The sequence below is a fragment of the Salmo salar genome, chromosome 17 (genome assembly GCF_965601325.2).
Source record: "Salmo salar chromosome 17, fSalSal1, whole genome shotgun sequence".
Lineage (NCBI taxonomy): Eukaryota > Metazoa > Chordata > Actinopteri > Salmoniformes > Salmonidae > Salmo > Salmo salar.
The window spans coordinates 12,788,021-12,807,500 of NC_138307.1; the positions used below are offsets into that span (position 1 = coordinate 12,788,021).

The 19,480-nt window shown below is 41.7% G+C and overlaps 1 protein-coding gene across 4 annotated transcripts in view; it reads left to right on the forward strand.

Moving 5' to 3' along the window:
• The window catches only part of LOC106575305 (beta-1,3-galactosyltransferase 1), a 126,131-nt gene that overhangs the window by 69,260 nt on the left and 37,391 nt on the right, over positions 1-19,480 (forward strand). The window lies entirely within an intron of this gene.

Sequence of the window (19,480 nt, forward strand, 5' to 3'; positions counted from 1 at the left end):
TAACACCTTGTCAATCTACCTGTAGTAGCCTAGCTAGCTAACACCTTGTCAATCTACCTGTAGCAGTCTAGCTAGCTAACACCTTGTCAATCTACCTGTAGCAGCCTACAGTAGCTAGCTAACACCTTGTCGAAGCTAACTCTAGCAGCCTAGCTAGCTAACACATTGACATATAGTGTTACATAATGGCTGCTATGTAATGTGATTGGGAGGAAAAACTATATACAATCCTATGCTAAGCTACGAGGGGTTCTTAGCCTTGTGCTGACCTTCAGCTTTTGTTTTAGTGAATCAGTGCTTGCATCCTAAATGTCACCTTATTCCCTATATAGTACACCACTTTTGACAAGGGCTCATAGGGCTATGGTCAAAGGTAGTGCACTATATAGGAAATAGGGTGCCATTTGGAATACATACAGTGTGTTGCAGGTAGAAAGGTCATCCATGTTCCATGCTGTAGAGTAAAGCTGAGAGGTATGTTGCAGGCTCCATCATTAGTGCTGGCTAACAACAGGGCAAGAGGCGCCTGCCTACCTACCTACTGCTCCAGCCCACTCACATAATTACAGCTGAACACCTTGGCGATACAAGGAGTGAATCATTCTGTCAATCTGCATACGATTGACATTTCTACCTCTAAGTAGGCTGTCGTATGTCAATGAGCTCAGGGATAATTCCACCACCTCCACTGCTACCACTGCTACGCGCTACTGCTGTACAACTAACTGCTATACTACTTCAGTACTAATACGACTAACACTACTTATTATGATAATAATATGGGTAGAACTGATCAGAATTTGTGGTCATCATTCTACTTACACTGAACTATAATGTTTTATTGAAGACACAGAGTAAATCAGAAATGTGCACAGCTTCAGCTACCATTTCTAGAGATCAATTTCTAATAGAGGAAGATGTATAAAAGGCCTACGTCTTTTTGTGAGACTGTGTTCAACTCGTCGCTTCACCCTGTGTTCTGTGAAAAGCGGGAGGCTGGGTTAGTCGAACCCGTCTCTGCTTTCGTAGACGCCCATGTTGTCTTGGCACAGTCTAATTACCAAAGGCAAACAGCACAGAGAACTTTCAAGAGCTGCCTGCCGCGTTACGTGAATGCAGATATGATTGGGAAGCGACAGCAGAAGAGTTCCTAGATACAGTGTGGCGAAGGCCGGTCATGAGTGAAAGCCAGGAGTGCAGTGATCACAGAATGGGACATAAAAAAGGTCTGAAATGCAGTCAGTGATGCATAGCCTATGTCTGGGAGAGAAAAACCACCACCGCCCACTTTTGAACCCGCCTGAACAGATCCACGGCTAGTCCAAGCGGGAGTCATATCGAGTTCAACATGAAGATGTCAGACATTTAAAATAAATCAATTTGGCTCAATTTATCTAAGGCTTTCATTTATGATGTTGTTCAGTGCAAGACCCTTGTAAATATTCCCACCCATGCTCTAGGCTAATTATCTGAAAAGCCAGAGGATCGGTGCGGGTTTTTCCGCGAGGAAGGGAAACTGTACAAAGACAGTGTTAGGCTACCTATGAATAATGCACACATCATTAGAGCAGGTTTTAGTAAAGTACCTGGTCTGACACAGATTCTAACACAGTGTATATTGTGAATAATGGGTGTGTGTGAGCTAAGAAAATGTGCCAGATAAACCCAATCTGTTATGATTAGTTTGTGCGGTATAAATTCGATTCTCATTGGATAGAACTATAATGCAAAAACAAGCATTTCACTACTCTAGCTTGAAGTTGCAGATTTTTCGTTGACTTGCAACCTGACAAGAGTCGGATGATAACATCACAGAACAGTGTGCCTCAGGACTGTGTGTAGCAATGCACTTAGCATAATTAAATCAATCATAAACTAATATGGGTCGTAAGCATCCTCTGAAATATTCAAATAGGAATTTTCCTTGTCCTTTCCCATGCAAATCATCCCAAATATGTTCAGTTTACACTACTGTATATATGTCAATTCAACTGAAGCAGTAAAGCACCGTATAGTGCTCTGCTAATTGAATGGTCTTCGGTGGGGATCTGACTCAATTTCTCTAGACTCCATAATCATTTATCAATGACACCTCAGCAGGTGCTTCATCATGTTTCCAGACCAATTTTTCCATCGTCCTCCCTATGAATACATTATGTTTCCACCCCATACATCTTCCTGGCCCGTCCTTGCGCGTGGACTGAGTAGAGTAGAGTATTACTTTATTAATCCCATCTAGGGGACAAAAGTAGGGTACTATATAGGGAATAGGGTGCCATAACGTATAAGGACAGGAAACAATGACAGACACACAACCAAACACAACACATATCAAGACACATGAAGGCACCTGCACCTTAGCGTCTGCAGAAGAACAGTCGGATTCAAGTGCTGTTTTCCATCCCACCCTGGAGGAAAAAACAGCAAGAATACTGTTCACAAAAGGAAGACATCATAAAACAGTTCATCAATTATACTCGTTAAAAAGCCTCATGTCTTTGGGTAAAAATGTCTAAACCTCTGTGGAACTTCTGGGCAGGATGGACCTGCTACTGAAGCTGCTCCTGTGTTGCATTAGAGTGCTGTGGAGTGGGTGGGTGTCATTGTCCATGATCATGTGTGTTTTTGCTTGCAGCTTTTTTATGAACATGTCCTGCATTGATTACAGGCTGCAGCCAATTGTAGCACTGGCTTTCCTGATGATTTTGTCAAGCTTGTTTATATCCTCCTTGGCTAAATTATCTTTCCAGCACACAGTGGCATAGCTTACTATACTCACCACGACACTGCTGTAGAACATAGAACATGCGAAGCATTTTGTCACAGACGTTAAAAGATCTAAGCTTCCTTAAAAAGTACAGTTTGGATTGGGCTTTTTTGTAGACGCTGTGGGAGTTCACCTTCCAGTTCAGTTTGTTTCCACAATTACACCCAAGTACTTGTAAGCGTCAACAGTACCAATCTCTTCACCATTAATAAAAATAGGATTAAAACCATCTTTATTTTTCCTCAAATCTACCACTAGCTCCTTGGTCTTCAGCACATTCATTGGCCTCACACCCTTACACAAAGGACATAGTTGTATCCATGTGATTAGCATCGGGGTACGTCCAAAATGTCACCCTTTTCCCTATATAGTGCACTAATTTTGACCTGGTCAAAGGTAGTGCACTATACAGGGAATATAGTGCAATTTTACATGCACCCAATGCCACTCCACAAGGTGAATTATATCTGGAATAGATATGCAATCTGTGTTTTTGGCAATCAGTGTTTCCGATTGTATTTGTTTTGTATTATTATTTTTATTTCAACAGGGAGTCACCATTGAGACCAGGGTCTTTTTCACAAGGGAACCATGCATATACACTATATATACAAAAGTATGTGGACACCCCTTCAAATTAGTGGATTCAGCTATTTCAGTCACACCCGTTGCTGGCAGGTGTATAAAATCGAGTACACAGCCATGCAATCTCCATAGACAAACATTTGCATTAGAATGGCCTTACTGAAGAGCTCTGTGACTTTCAACGTGGCACTGTTCAAGGATGCCACCTTTCCAACAAGTCAGTTTGTCAAATTTCTGCCCTGTTAGAGCTGTCCCTGTCAACTGTAAGTGCTGTTATTGTGAAGTGGAAATGTCTAGGAGCAACAACGGCTCAGCTGCGAAGTGGTAGGCCACACAAGCTCACAGAATGGAACCGCCGAGTGCTGAAGTGCGTAGCGCATAAAAATCGTCTGTCCTCGGTTGCAACCCTCACTAACAAGTTCCAAACTGCCACTGGAAGCAACGTCAGCACAAGAACCATGTTTTTCATGGTTTGGGCTAGGCCCCTTATTTCCAGTGAAGGGAAATCTTAATGCTACAGCATACAATGACATTCTAGATTATTCTGTGGTTCCAACTTTGTGGCAACAGTTTGGAGAAGGCCCTTTCCTGTGCACAAAGCGAGGTCCATACAGAAACACCAGAACATCTAATTGTAATGTATTTTGTAGTTGGTTCCAGCAATGAGGTGCTTTAAAGCTAAATGCAGATTTATCGAGTTTGGTCGACAAGAGTTAAGCAACCTTGTGAACGGGTTTGGTATCATGTTTTTATATTTTAATAGCGAAGTTAGGAAAGTTGAAAGCTTGTGTAGTAGAGCTTTGTAAAAATTGCATCCTATTCCCTATAGTGCACTACTTATAGCGAATAGGGTAAAGTAGTGCACACTATAGGGGACATAGTGGGTGCCACTTCAGACACAGTGATGGTCTGTGGTTTGTAAACTCCATACACTATAGCAGTACAAAGCTTCCTGGATGGTAAAATAGCCAACTGCAGCCAATCTTCTGTGATTATTGGTGAATGGATACTAAGCTAATGGAGTCGTTGGATCCTACTCTGAAATTAACAGCCACTCTCCCACAGAGCCCTGTGCGTTTTAATTAATTAGTCGATAGTCGCTAATCAATCAGACCTGAATTACAGAGGGAAATTAGAAGGATAAACCCCAAATGCCGACCTCTGAGGAAAATCCATTCTGGCATGTATAGAGAGGGAGGGAGGGAGGGAGGGAGGGAGGGAGGGAGGGAGGGAGGGAGGGGAGGGAGGGAGGGAGGGAGGGAGGGAGGTGGGATGCTGTTTCTACTACAGCTGTGTAGGAAAGCTGTTTCCCTAACATGTTAAGGATGCATCTGAGGATTAGCATTGAGAATCAATAGGAAACGCTAAATGACCGAAGCAAGTCTGACTCAACATATAGTGTTCGTATGTGACAGTAAAACACATTTGAATTTTTTTCCTCTCTGAAAAAGGAAGTCATGGAATGATCTTAGTAAGGGTTGTTGTGGTGAATGTGGGTGATGCCATCCAACCTGGCATCCACCCATTTGTTGTAGGGAAAAGTACCACTGAGTGGATTTCTCTAGTACCACATTCCTGATAAAGGTTCCCTTATAGTAGTGTAGGCACACAAAGCAAGCATCTGCTGCCTGCCACTCTAGTGCAAAAAGTGCAAAAATTAACACATGCACACATACACACACCTACACACACATGCAAACACACACCAACTAAAAATGACCAATAAAACTATTGAGTGGTACTGGGTGACATGATTCTATTTTCCAGTCTATATGTAGTTACTGTGGAGGGGGAACAACAGCTAAGAACACTTTTAATCTCAGATCAATGGAGCATGGCTGTAATTGGAATAACGCAACATACCAGGGTGGGAAACAGGCATTTGAGAAGATTACGCTGTGTCAGATTAAATGACACAGTGCACAGGTTTCATTAGTCTAGCATGAAGCGCTTCTCTTCAGTTCCAGGGGGTATAAACACACAAACCCACTGCTCCTGAGATAGAGGGGCAGGAATGTGGGGATGTGATATTCAATCAAATCCGTTCTCGGGTTTATGGGGGAAACAAAACAAAAAACAAATGATAATTGATTTGATATTGGATTAGATTCATATAACCCTTTCCTAGGGGACACAAAGTGCTGTGTACTGCAGATTACGCTGTATGCAATGGGAGAAATTCAAACAACCACTTAAGATATGAAGGCTAGATAATGGAATCATAGCTAATAGGGTTAAAACTTGTCTCAGCTCTACAGTAGCTTGAACCCTTTTTACTGTAACCCACAAAAGCAATTGTAAAGTTGAGTTGAGCTTTAGAGTCCCAAGGTCTAAAACTAGGGTCAGCCGCAAAGAAAGGTTTCAAATCATCAGCTTAGTCTGATTACACAGATCGAGGAAAATACATGTTTTCAGACACATAATGACATTTCGCAAAAATCGTGTATACATTCACAACTGTAAATTCTCTTCACCAGGCGTCGCTAAGCTGAGCACATTGTGTAGAGATTGTTTTGTAGTCTGTGAAAGCTTGGATGGTATAGGTCTTATAGCTCTCAGAAGAACAATAAATACCTTTTAGTGTTGTGTCTACAGAGTAGCTTTAATAGGGTAAACTCTGAAGCTGTTTTCTGGATCTGTAATGTATACTGCTCAGTCAAGTGTTTCTGTCCAGTTGATTTGTTGTTTTTAGGTGATAGAAATATCGGATTTTGGGGTGGAACTATAGAGTGTAAAATGCCTGTACTTGATAGTTCAAGCACGTCCATCAGGTCGCTTCATACTGTAAGTGCTGCATCTTTGGCAATACAGTATGCTGGACCTATTAAAGGGAAATCAATAAGCAAATAAAACAGGATCGTTTTAAGATTATTTCCTTTTTTTCCCTCTTTTGACTTTTATATCCACTTCCCTGTTTTATGTTCACGTAGTCCAACTCCTAGTATCCTTTGCGTACTGAAAGAGTGAGCGCCCCTTTCACTAGACCGACCTTTGATGAGGTGAACTTCAGTAGATGAACAGACAACTGCTGCCTCAGTTATAGTACAGCACATAAAATACTATTCTGTAGTTCAATACACCCTCAAGTCCAGGTCAGGAGCAAGAACACAATAAACCAGTATTGTGATGCCCAGTGAAATGAACACAGGTTTCAAGACGATGTTTCGAAACCTAATTTATCATGTCCTTCCTTCCTGTTCAGTTGGTCCTCCCTGTATGAGAGGGTAAACGTGAGGCATACCTCTATTCCCGACATCCACTCAGAACCAATTTTTGCGGGAATATCACAAATTGCTGCTTTGTCTCGGAACAAAGACAACATTAATTTTATCATTTGATGTTTTAACCTGGCAGTATTACTCCCAGTAATCAGAGAAAACTATATGTATATATCTTCTTAACAGTTTGACCAATGGGAGCCTGCTGTTTAGAGGGGCTGTTAACTTTTAAAGTGCTTTTCGATGGTCTTCAGGAGTTGATGTGAGCCACAGTTTTATCAGAACAGATTTTGTTCTGGGAGTATAGAAGTGGGTGTATAGAAGCCTTGTGTTGGGGTGCTGTGTGGTGGCAGATCACTGTGTGTTTGGTGTGGGTTTAAATTGAGGACTGTGTTTGTGTGGGTTTATATTGAGGACTGTGTGTTGGTGTGGGTTTATATTGAGGACTGTGTGTTGGTGTGGGTTTATATTGAGGACTGTGTTTGGTGTGGGTTTATATTGAGGACTGTGTGTTGGTGTGGGTTTATATTGAGGACTGTGTGTTGGTGTGGGTTTATATTGAGGACTGTGTGTTGGTGTGGGTTTATATTGAGGACTGTGTGTTGGTGTGGGTTTATATTGAGGACTGTGTGTTGGTGTGGGTTTATATTGAGGACTGTGTGTTGGTGTGGGTTTATATTGAGGACTGTGTGTTGGTGTGGGTTTATATTGAGGACTGTGTGTTGGTGTGGGTTTATATTGAGGACTGTGTTTGGTATCTGTTTGGTATCTGTTTGGTATCTGTTGTAACAATATTGATAACGACAACGAAACCTTGGTTTGATACAATGATATGATACAAGTGTGGGCTGTGCCATTGTGTGCATGTGTATATGCTTGTTTGTGAGTGTGAGTTTTTGCGTGTCTGAGTGTCGAGCAGAGAGAGTAGCTCAAGGTCTCAGCAAGGTCTACGTTCCCCAGGGCCCCTGGAGACAGAGGTGAACCATGAGTCCTGGTCCACCCACCATAGCAGAATGCCTATAGCAGAATGCCAAACTCAAGTCTCTAGTTTCCCATGAGACATCCTTTGCTCTCACCTATCATCACAGGGGTCAGATTCAACATGACCTCCAGACATTCATAAGACAAGAGGGCTATTGTTTTCACCTCCTTGCTCTGCACTGACTTGGCTAACCTAGGCTCACAATACCGCCTGGCCCCACTCCAACCCCCCAGGCATCATGTGTGTCTGTGACAGGGACAGAGGAGGACGGTGCAACCACTTTACATGCCCACAGCTGACATTTCACCCCCTTCTGTCATCACATGCGTAACACTCTGGCATGACCGTCTGGACACTTGACCATACGATCGCTTGACCATCTGGTCATATGGCCGTATTTCACAGACTTTCACATGATGAATTCACGCGTGACACTCTAGCACAACCACCTTAATACCGTTTGACCACTTCACCATTCGACCTTCTGAACGTCTTTCAGGATATAATACATGATGTTTTCAAGGCTGCTGTGCTGGTCATTAGTCCTGCTGACCTCCCGGTAGGTTCATTTATGACATCATGTCCTGGCAGTGGTGAAGGGCATTATGAGAGGGATTACACCCAACACCCTGGCTCAGTCGGTCCCCCACGCTGGCACTGCACCTTTTCTGTTTCACATTAAAAATAAAGTAGAGTGTGTGTGTGTGGGGGGGGGGTGTATGCGATTATCAGTGTGTGCGCTGCTAGAGAGCGAGGATCGTCTTTCAGAGACACCTGAAAATGCGCAGTGCGGAGGGACTCCTGCCTTGAAGGCAGCGGTAATTGAAGTTGAAATGAAAAAGGGCTCCAGAGCCAACGCTGCCAAGAGAGGAGACGGGGAGATGAGAGGAGGGATGAGGACATGAGAGGAGCGGAGAGGAGAGAAGAGGAGAAGGGTCCAAGGGAGTCCGAATCTATAGGGGAAAATCAAAGGTGCCCCATAGGTGCTAAAGAAGTGATTTCCTTGGGGGATAATGTAGTTTGGCTCACCAACTCACCTTGAGTTATTAAAACATGGATTACCCACAGAACGCAGGGCTGAGAGAGAGAGAGAGAGAGAGAGAGAGCGAGAGACTTAATTCTTCTAGCCTTTTTAATCTGGGTTTAGAGGTAATTTGTGTTTGTAATACAGTGCATGACAACATTACCGTACTTCTATAGACTATATATACAAAGTATGTGGACACCCCTTCAAATTAGTGGATTTGGCTATTTCAGCCACACCTGTTGCTGACAGGTGTATAAAATCGAGCACACAGCCATGCAATCTCCATAGACAAACATTGGCAGTAGAATGGCCTTACTGAAGAGCTCAGTGACTTTCAACGTGGCACCGTCATAGGATGCCACCTTTCCAACAAGTCAGTTTGTCAAATTTCTTCCCTGCTAGAGCTGCCCCGTTCAACTGTAAGTGTTGTTATTGAGAAGTGGATATGTCCTGGCTCAGCCGCGAAGTGGTAGGCCACACAAGCTCACCAGAACGGGACCGCCGGGTGCTTAAGCGCGTAGCGAACTTGACTGGCCTGCACCGAGCCCTGATCTCAACCCCATCGAAACACCTTTGGGATGAATTGTAACGCCGACTGCGAGCCAGGCCTAATCGCCCAACATCAGCGCCTGACCTCACTAATGCTCGTGTGGCTGAATGGATGCAAGTCCTCGCAGCAATGTTCCAACATTAAGTGGAAAGCTTTCCCAGAAGAGTGGTGGCTGTTATAGCAGCAAAGGGGGGACCATCTCCATATCAATGCCCATGATTTTGGAATGAGATGTTCGACGTGCAGGTGTCCACATACTTTTGGTCATGTAGTACACCGGATAGGTGCAGTGAAATGTGTTGTTTTACAGGGTCAATCATATTAGTACGGAGACCCTGTAGCAAATTAGGGGTAAGTGCTTTGCTCAAGGATTTTCATCATGTCGACTCAGGTATTTCAGACAGATTTTTCCCCTTAACGGCTCAGATATTTCAGAGCTAGAGTCTGTCAGCCCGGGCAGGTCTTTACAATATTAATACCCCAAGTCATTATGCAGTTTTATTCTCCCTACTGTAACTGTTTCAGAGCCAGCCCAATGCCTCAGTCAGCAGCCTGTACAGTACCACCACAGATAGAACAATGAGACAGATATTTAACCAGATGTATGAATGTGAAGCATCCACTTGGCGTTTCCACCAAATATGGTAGTGAGAGGAAGCCCACCGGCCGGCAGTGGGAGAAGATAGAACAAGATGGACTTTGGCTGACATTCTGCTAATTTTGTCATCGCTAAAATATTTAATCTCATACAGTTTTCTGTTCCCAAAAGTAGAATCTGTTATGAGTTTTAAAGACTTTACCCTTTTAAAAATTGCGTTGTTTAGAAGGATTGCAAAGGCGAATTGAGTTATTGCACACGCACACTTCACAGGCTAGAACATGCCAATAGGATCTCGCTAGATCGTGCTTGGCCTATGTGCTTGGTCTTTTACCAAATAGGGCTATCTACTATATACCCCCCTACCTTATCACAACACAACTGATTGGCTCTAACCCAGTAAGAAGGAAAGAAATTACACAAGGCACACCTGTTAATTGAAATGCATTCCGTGTGACTACCTCATGAAGCTGGTTGAGAGAATGCCAAGAGTGTGCAAAGCTGTCATCAAGGCAAAAAGTGGCTACTTTGAAGAATCTAAAATATAAAACATATATTGATTTGTTTAACACTTGTTTGGTTACTACATGATTCCATATGTGTTATTTCATAGTTCTGATGTCTTCACTATTATTCTACAAAGTAGAAGATAGTAAAAATAAAGAAAAACACTTGAATGAGTAGGTGTGTCCAAACTTTTGACTGGTATTGTATGTACTACTTGAAAATAAAGTTGACATGCAGACAAATGAATTGCATGCAGAGAAGGGAAATAGCCTACTGTCTGGAGTCATAATAACAATTAGCTAAATACATTGATATATTAAAAAAGTGTTGATAGGGGACAGAATGCGGTCAGATCATCATCATGGCATATACAGTTGAAGTCGGAAGTTACATACACTTAGGTTGGAGTCATTAAAACTCATTTTTCAACCACTCCACAAATTTCTTGTTAACAAACTATAGTTTTGGCAAGTCGGTTGGGACATCCACTTTGTGCATGACTGTCACAGGATCCAACGAAAGTGGCGCCCCTCCTCGGTCGGGCGGCGCTCGTCGTCGCCGGCCTATTAGCTGCCACCGATCGTTGGTTCTGTGTCTTTTGGTTTCGTCTGTCTGTTCCGCACCTGTTTTGTGTCTGTCATTAGTGGGGCCTTATTTAGTGTGTGTTTTCAGTTGGGGTTTTGTGCGGGATTGTTGATTGTCCACTCAGGACGGTGGTCCGTGTTTTATTACGGGTTTGTTTCTGACAGTTTCACGAAGAGAGGATTTACTGGGCTGCGCCCCGTGCCTTTTTGTGCCGCATATATATATATATTTTGTTCGCAATATTGGGAATGTGTTTTTCCCAGGCAGTCTGTCTGTAGCACCCTGTGCCTCGCGTTTTTGTTTTGTGTGTCAAATTATTAAAAGGACACTCACCTCCAGCACCTGTCTCCTGCATCTGATTCCGCCTTACACCAGTCCAAGTCAACTGTGACAATGACACACGTCATTTTTCCAACAATTGTTTACAGACAGATTATTTCACTTATAATTCACTGTTTCACAATTCCAGTGGGTCAGAAGTTTACATACACTCAATTAGTATTTGGTAGCATTGCCTTTAAATTGTTTAACTTGGGTCAAACGTTTCGCGTAGCCTTCCACAAGCTTCCTACAATAAGTTGGGTGAATTTTGGCCCATTTCTCCTGACAGAGCTGGTGTAACTGAGTCAGGTTTGTAGGTCTCCTTGCTCGCACACACTTTTTCAGTTCTGACCACAAATGTTCTATGGGATTGAGGTCAAGGCTTTGTGATGGCCACTCCAATACCTTGACTTTGTTGTCCTTAAGCCATTTTGCCACAACTTTGGAAGTATGCTTGGTGTCATTGTCCATTTGGAAGACCCATTTGCAACCAAGCTTTAACTTCCTAACTGATGTCTTGAGATGTTTCTTCAATATATCCACCTAATTTTCTATCCTCATGATGCCATCTATTTTGTGAAGTGCACCAGTCCCTCCTGCAGCAAAGCACCCCCACAACATGATGCTGCAACCCCCGTGCTTCACAGTTGGGATGGTGTTCTTGCAAGCCTCCCCCTTTTTCCTCCAAACATAACGATGGTCATTATGGCCAAACAGTTTCTGTTTGGCCACATTTCTCCTAAAAGTACGATCTTTGTCAGTTGCATGTGCAGTTGCAAACCGTAGTCTGTTTTTTTTAATGGCGGTTTTGGAGCAGTGGCTTCTTCCTTGCTGAGCGGCATTTCAGGTTATGTCGATGTAGGACTCGTTTTACTGTGGATATAGATGCTTTGTACCTGTTTCCTCCAGTATCTTCACAAGGTCCTCTGCTGTTGTTCTGGGATTGATTTGCACTTTTCGCACCAAAGTACGTTCATCTCTAGGAGACAGAACGCGTCTCCTTCCTGAGCGGTATGACGGCTGTGTGGTCCCATGGTGTTTATACTTGCGTATTATTGTTTGTACAGATGAATGTGGTACCTTCAGGCGTTTGGAAATTGCTCCCAAGAATGAACCAGACTTGTGGAGGTGTACATATTGTTTTCTGATGTCTTGGCTGATTTCTTTAGATTTTCTCATGATATCAAGCAAAGAGGCACTGAGTTTGAAGGTAGGCCTTGAAATATATCCACAGGTACACCTCCAATTGACTGAAATGATGCCAATTAGCCTATCAGAAGCTTCTAAAACCATGACATAATTTTCTGGAATTTTCCAAACTGTTTAAAGGCACAGTCAACTTAGTGCATATAAACTTCTGACCCACTGAAATTGTGATACAGAGAATTATAAGTGAAATAATCTGTCTGTAAACAATTGTTCGGAAAAATTACTTGTGGCATGCACAAAGTAGATGTCCTAACCACTTGCCAAAACTATAGTTTGTTAACAAGAAATTTGTGGAGTGGTTGAAAAACGAATTTTAATGACTCCAACCTAAGTGTATGTAAACTTCCAACTTCAACTGTATGTATGTATGTATGTATGTATGTATATGGATATATAATTACCCCAAAAATATTTTGGGGATAGGAAATGATGCAGACAATTACATTGATGGAAGCAAAAATCTATCCACAATATTAAAGCTGATCCACTCCTTCATTTTTTAAATATTTTTTTTTATAAATAAAATAATAGTACATGAATGTAATTGACGGGTAACAGGTCGGCTCTCGGAACAATTCTATGATGGTTGGGTCAGGCTGCAGAGTAAAATTGGTCCTGATGTTAGGTGTCGGGTGGGTCTCAGAATTGATATGGCCCGCGCGGGGCGGGCGCGGCTCCAAAAAACGGACCCATGCAGGACTCTACTACCATGGGACCTGCACTGACAGCCCTATCCTGCTACTGTACTGCACTACAGTACCACCATGGAACCTACACTGACAGAGATGGACCTACGTATCAAAGGCTCACTGAATGGGAACCATACCAACTTTGCTGGCTTTACTCAGCTCTCACCAGGATTCTCTCTGCTCCCCCCATGTTTGCCTAGTGAAACCTTGGCCCACGCCTGATGTATGTAGTGTGTGTGTTTGTGTTGCCATCAGGGCCATGAGTCAATTGTGAGTCTGTCCCTGGCCCGTACCATAAGTCTCACAGCACAGGGGCATGTCAGCTCAGCATGATCTAGCCTCCACACACACGCTTAATTTCATAAAACGATTGTCAAAACCCAATTTGTCATGGGCCACAGTTGTGCTCTGAACACCATCCGTTTGCTCCAGGCTGACTTTGTGCTCTGTCATATTTGATAAGTCTTATGTGGTCTGTTACGGACGTGGCAGTGAACAAAGGTACATTTCCCCACGTTGCCAAATGGTGAGACGTGCCCCCTGCACATATTATCACGCCCTATGATCATTAGGTACAACGACAACAAGGTAGTCTATGGTACGGTCTATGGAAGATTTAAACAGATTGGACATGTGCCTTACTGTAGGTCTATAGTGAACATAAAGACAAAGCTACAATGTTAGCATATGTAAGATAACCTGTCTTCCTGTATTACTACTGTCTGTCAGTAGAACAAATGGATGTATTGCTGAACAGACCTTGAGGATAGTGTTTGTAGATAAATCAGAGCATCTGTGCCTCTTCCGGCTGTACAATAGACTGAGAGAAAAGTAGAACAGCTATAAAAAATAATGTATCTTCAAGAATTATATATAAAACATGTGCCTCTGAAACTAGCCTGATAAAGAAATAAGTACTTTGGAATCCTCTTCTCTGATAACGTTAGATAAAATACCCCCAAGGCCCTTTTGGTCTCTGAATCAAATTATGGATATTATGTTCTTTTTTGGGAGCATTTATTTGACTCGTAGTAAGAGCAAGCGCACATTCAGTAGGCAAATCTGCGTTGAGTGCTTTTAGTGGCCACTTCATGAAGGCTCTAATGTCCATTTGACCTTTGTCCATGTTGCAGTATAATGTACAGCTTAAAAGCAGGATAGTGTTAGTCTTTCTTGGCCGAAAACAAACATGTTTTCCAATTCCAAAATGTACAAACTCTACTTTTATGAAGAGTAAAACAATAACTAGATGGTTGTGGGGCTTGCTTTAGCTCTTTTAAAAGTATATTTGTGGTAGTGGAAGAAGTAAAAAATGGTACCTTACTATTTAAAGCAAAGCCGTTACAGTGCCTTCAGAAAGTATTCACACCCCTTGACTTTTTCCAAATTTTGTTGTGTTACAGCCTGAATTTAAAATGTATTAAATTGAGATTTTGTGTCACTGGCCTACACACAATACCCAATAATGTCAAAGTGGAATTATGTGTTTAGAAATGTTTACAAATGAATTAGAAAGGAAATGCTGAAATGTCTTGAATCAATAAGTATTGAACCCCTTTGTTATGGCAAGCCTAAATAACTTTAGAAGTTAAGCTTTGCTTAACAAGTGACATATTAAGTTTGAATTACATGTTTTAATGACTACCTAATTTCTGTACCCACATACAATTATCTGTAAGGTCCCTCAGTCGAGCACTGAATTTAAACCACAAAGACCAGGGAGGTTTTCCAATGGCCCTCTTTTTACACTGCTATTACTCTGTTATTATCTATGCATAAGTCACTTTAATAACTCTACCTACATGTATATATTACCTCAATTACCTCGACTAACCGGTGCCCTGCACATTGACTCTGTACCGACACCCCCTGTATATAGCCTCGCTATTGTTATTTAACTGCTTCTCTTAATTATTTGTTACTTTTATTTCTTATTTTTGTAGGTATTTTTCTGAAAACTGCATTGTTGGTTAAGGGCTTGTAAGTAAGCATTTCACTATAAGGTCTACACCTGTTGTATTCGGCGCATGTGACAAATACAATTTCATTTGATTGGTAGATGGGTAAAAATAAAAAAGCAGACATTGAATATTCTTTTGAGCATGGTGAAGTTATTAATTACACTTTGGATGGTGTATCAATAATCCCAGTCACTTCAAAGATACAGGCATCCTTCCTAACTCTGTTGCCAGAGAGGAAGGAAACAGTTACAAAGTTTAATGGCTGTGATAGTGGAAAACTAAGGATGGATCAACTTCTGTCCCTCTCTGTCTGTCCCTAGCTACCTGTGCTGCCCCATGAGCTCCTCTGCGTGTGCTAGTATGCATAACAACGGCTCCATTTGTGCTGCTCAATGACGAAACATGAGAGAGCTGTTAACTGACATAAGATAGCTACTTTTCGTCACTATAAACTCCGACAAACATGATACTTACAACATGAGGTTGTACTTGTTACTTACAACATGAGGTTTTTTCCAGGAAAATTTCCCGGGATGTAGACATATCTGATATTGGCAGAAAGCTTAAATTCTTGTTCATCTAACTGCACTGTCCAATTTACAGTAGCTATTACAGTGAAATAATACCAATGCTTTTGTTTGAGAAGAGTTCACAATTTTGAACATGAAAAGTTATGAATAAACAAATTAGGCACATTTGGGCAGTTTTGATACAAAAAATGCAATGGTTCATTGGATCGGTGTAAAACTTAGCACATACACTGCTGCCGTCTAGTGGCCAAAATCTAAATTGCACCTGGGCTGGAATAATACATTGTTTTTTTTCTTTGTATTATCTTTTACCAGATCTATTGTGTTATATTCTACTACAATCCTTTCACATTTCCATAAACTTCAAAGTGTTTCCTTTCAAATGGTATCAAGAATATGCATATCCTTGTTTCAGGGCCTGAGCTACAGGCAGTTAGATTTGGGTATGTCATTGTAGGCGAAAATTGAAAAAAGGGGCTAATCCTTAAGAATAATAACATTTTTAAGAACTTGAAGTTAAGATAGCCTGAACATGTGAAAGTTGGTTTGGGGTCTCTATCTTGAACAGTTCAAGAATTACTGTTGGTAAGTTATTTTATCCACATTATTATAGTTAATGACAAGACATGAGATAGCTGGTAGCTGATGTTAGCTAGCTACTTTCCGTCACTCTAAACTCCGACAAACAGCTGTAACTGTTGATTGGTAGAAGATAATTACGTTCTGATTCCAGCTTTAAATAGAACAGAAGTAAATCAAGATTTCATACCCTTTAAGTATTTGTGAGTGTCCATAGCAACGGCTCCATTTGGGCTGCTCAATGACTAGACTGAGAGAGCTGTTAACTGGCTCTAGCTAGCTACTTTTCGTCACTCTAAACTCAGACAAACAGCTGGAACTTTTGATTGGTAGTGTGACGAACGTCGTAGAGAGGAGGAGACCAAGGTGCAGCGTGGTAAGTGCTCATGATTCAATTTTATTTATACTCAGAACACTAAACAAAATAACAAACAAAGGAAGGAAGGAGAGGAAGGAAGGAAGGAAGGAAGGAAGGAAGGAAGGAAGGAAGGAAGGAAGGAAGGAAGGAAGGAAGCCGAACGTCACGTTCTGCAGGCTTTCACTGAGCTGTACAAAAACAAGATCCCACAACTGAAGGAGGGAAAAAGGGCTGCCTAAGTATGATTCCCAATCAGAGACAACGATAGACAGCTGCCTCTGATTAGGAACCATACTCGGCCAAACACAAAGAAATACAAAAACTAGATTGCCCACCCCACATCATACCCTGCCCTAACCAAACTAGAGGAAATAAAACGTCTCTCTAAGATCAGGGCGTGACAGGTAGTAGATAATTCTGTTTTGATTCCAGATGATTTTAATACCAGAGCAGTAGACCAAGATGTAATTTTTCAGTTGTTTGTAAAAAGTTTTGGGGAAAATTGTTAATGCGGTTACTAAAACAGCTGTATCAGTAGATTGGTAACAGCTATTTTTGTTCCAATTGGAATAGCAGAGAAGTAGAGGAAGATTTCACATGCTCTCACGTTTTGACTAACTGGTTGTGAAAGGGGTCAAATTAGCAGATTTAAAGTTGCATTGTTCCCAGTGAATGGAATGTTGGAAATCTGGGAGTTTAAAAGTATAAAATATATATAAAAAAGTTGTATGCAATCACACTGGTCCTGACCACTCTGCACATTTTAAAGTTGGAATTATGTTTCTAGTTGAAACAGTATAAGACGAGTAGCGTTCCAAATAATAATAATAGGAAGTATGACAAAGATTTAAAGTGGGGAGTCTTGCTTCACAAGCCTCATTAATTACATTCTATGGAATTAATTGCGTCAGCCTATTCAATATTGCGTCAGCCTATTCAATATTCAGCTATTCAGTTTACTATGTTGTGCTTGCCTTAGAACTACTAACACAGGAGTGTACACTGAGCAGAGGTAAAGCAAGACTAACCTCATGAAAAATATCCAATAAAATGACCAGGCTACATCACTCTTATCCCCATGGCGATAGGGTGTCTTCCTAAATGGCAGTATATCCATGCAGCTGTGCTCTGAGGATTTACACTGACAGACACCACACTAGCAGAGCACAGTACTCTATGAGGGTGTACGTTTTTAATGCTATGCAGAGAGTGGAACTGTAGGATAACGGAAGCGTAATTAATTCCTGTCCCATGGTGACATCGTCCTCCTCTCCTTCCCCCTCTGTCACCGCATCACTGCTCGACTTTATAGACGGGCTAGCTGACAACATCACCGAAGCGATGCACACGATTCAATGGGGCAGAAGTCCATGTGTTGTTGTAATTAAATCTGGATGGCCAGATAGCTAGCAATGACGATGACAAGAAGCTGCCATGTGGAGAATTGCAGGTTGCTCATTTCAGCTAGTTTTATGTTGTTCTTGATACCATCTTGTTATGAGGTGTTTTGGCATATGTCATGTCTACGTTAATATGGCAAAAAATGTGCTAGCTAGCTAGCTAACCAACAACTGTGACGATGTATTTGAGAGCCAACAACATTGGACACTAAATATAGTTTACATGTTGTCAACAATCGACAGTAAGTCTGTTTTGTCCCATAGTTTGTTGCTGAACAACCAACCCATCTATGGAGACCGGGGGTCGGGTGGGGGTGGGAGGAGGGGGAACAGGGGAGTCTCTCAACCATCATGAAGCTGCATACAGTTATTGTACACTAACCCAATTATGTATAGGAATGTTGAATGCAGAAACTGGGCCAAGAAGCAGATTTGTCAGTATTATCTGGGACATTTCATGAGAGAAAGAGAAATATGTGTAGTGTGGTAGATATGTATGTATGGTGTATTCCATGGATGGTATAGAAGGTATTGTTATGTCATGGTTCTTGAGAGAAATAGCCAATCAACACCTGGTTGAGAAAATTGGCTGGGAAACCTATGGTATCTATCTAGTCATTTAGATTTGTGCTCAAGGTGTGTTTACTGTATTTATTATCAATTTGTCTTCATTATCACCATGGTGACAGGGTTATAGACAGGTTGATAGAGAGAGAGGAAGAGAGCGAGAGAGAAAGACAGAGTTTCTTCTACAGTGTGTCTGGTTGAAGGATGCATGTTTAAGTGTGAGGTAGACGTACCCATTACCATCGTGATGTTCTGTTTGTAGTTTATCCTTGTTCCCTTGCTAGATACTCATCAATCTCTATGACTTAAGGTCATTTAAAAAGTAGAAGGATAAATAATTGAAAATGCTTTACCTCAGCGAGTTCTTCTGACCTCAAACAAAGAGCACTGTGACTCTAATGGTTTTGTTCTATTTTCTTTGAAAATAATCCTAATTTAGACTCCCAGCCCACTTGCTCTTTCTCTTCCCACTCGCGGACCTGTGAACACTGCGAAGTCACACATAAGCACACTAAGTCGTGCACACAAACACACACATACAAAAACACAAGGACACACAGACACTAACAGTTATTGTACACACAAGTACCTAAGTCAGTCTCTTTCTCTCTCTCTTACACACGCACGCACACACACACACACACACACACACACAAACACACACACACACACAGTATCCTACATCTGCCCACACACATATAGTACAAAGAGATGCCTGGAGAAATTGTCTTCTGATCTGCCAACTACCATAAATCACATTACTAACACAGAGTCCCTCATCGCTGACGAAACACACCAAAGTTCAACAGTTCCCTCAGAGTTCTAACCTTCTCTGTATCCCTACATTGTTTGTACTGTACAACATGCCCTGGTGACGCTTTAGCCTGAATGGATTCACATCGTAATTGGAATGTACTGTAGTTGTTGTCAAATGGGAGCTTGGGAGGTACGACAAAGAGTTTATTTCGTAGACTTCAGGTAATTTATGGTATAAAGTACTTCATGTATTATCTAGTGTCTACAGATCCTGCCATCTCACCAATTTAC